This window comes from Perognathus longimembris, chromosome 3 (assembly GCF_023159225.1).
Source record: "Perognathus longimembris pacificus isolate PPM17 chromosome 3, ASM2315922v1, whole genome shotgun sequence".
NCBI classification, from domain to species: Eukaryota; Metazoa; Chordata; class Mammalia; order Rodentia; family Heteromyidae; genus Perognathus; species Perognathus longimembris.
The window spans coordinates 119,572,244-119,573,820 of NC_063163.1; positions in this window are offsets into that span (position 1 = coordinate 119,572,244).

Below are 1,577 nucleotides of genomic sequence, written 5' to 3' on the forward strand. Positions count from 1 at the left end.
CCAACGCCAAGTCATGGGTAGAAGATGCTTTGCTTGGAGAGTTTTCATAAGATTCTATTTCTAGCCAAATTTCTATTACTTCTGAATTACAGTCAGGGGTGATTTTTTTTTTCATTAGCATTTCTCTTTCCAGAAGGAAACTTTATCCTCCAAATAAAACTGATGCAAACTAAATCACTTCTAAGCTCCGTGTCATTTCAGCCTCGGTGTCACTGTGGATTCAAGGCCGAGTCCTGTTTAACCTGCTCACGTTCTATACCTAAAAGGGGGGGGGGGTGGAAATTGCCAAGACACAAAGACAAGAAGCATCTCATTTTCAGAAGCAAGCCCCTCGTGTTGCAGCAACACAAACCCGGTCCATTTCTTACAGTCAAGCTCTTCCCAGCAAAGTCAAGTCTGAGTGCATTTATGGACATTTATGGAGTATGTTTCACACACCAGCACTGGATGGGCCAAGAGATGAATAAAAGGCGGTTCTTTTCAACCAAGAAACACCCAGCTTACCTGTGGACCCAAACATGTCAGTAGCTATGAAATCATACAACTGAAACCATCCACGGCTGCAACACAGCCATACAGACTAATAAGCCAGGAGGACCCAAAGATCAAGAAACCTCTGCTCTTGCGGTCCAAAGGTTTTTAATGCAGGGGGGGAAATAAGAAATATACCTTAATACCTGTAAGCATAATCCTAGCCCCCCCCAGGAGGCTGAGATCTGAGGATCAAGATTCAAAGCCAGCAGACTTTTATTCCAATGAACCACAAAAAGAAAAAAAAAAACTTAAGTAGAGGTGTGGCTCAAGTAGTAAGAGTGCCAGCTGTGTGTGTAAAAGCTAAGCCAGAGCAGGAGACCTTGAGTTCAAGCCCTAGTACACACACACACACACACACACACACACACACACACACACACGAGTAACAAGTCAGAAGGGGATGTGGAAGCCTGAAGGTGGCATGGACAGCGGCGGGGCGGCGGGAGCTGCCTCACCTCCCATCCGGCCGAGAGCTCCCACGCTATCCCTGAGACACCACGCAAAGAGGAAGCACGCGTGGATAGAGAGAGGCAGAACGGTGCCACAGCCCAGCGCGGCAGGGACACGGATCTCGTGAGGGCTCGCTGCTCCCATGAGCGTGAGAATGAGGGGAAAGGGGCGGCAGGAAGGCGGGGTGGGGTGATCGCAGGGCACTCTGGGGCAGACCTCAGTTACCAGGCCCCCTGACCGGGCGCCCCGCTAGGATGGAGAGGGGGCTGAAGGCACTTGCCCGAGGTGAAAAGGGGGATATCTGAAGTAGCTCCCACGAGCAGAGTCCTAGGCCTCCGTTTCACTGCCATGACCAAGCAGCGGGGGGGTCCATGGGGGGATTCGGGGCTCAGGGCATCTTCTGAGAAGTGCATGAAATGTTGGTAAGGGTCCCCGAATGTGAACGGTCGCCCCTGCAGCCGCGGGGCACGTTCCTCACTGAAGATGGACAACCCTGGTGACCAGGAGCCATGGCGGGCCAGAGGACAGGCCATCCAGACTCACAAGCGAAAGAGAATCTCCCTGGTAGGGGCGTCAGAGGCCGCCCCCAGCCA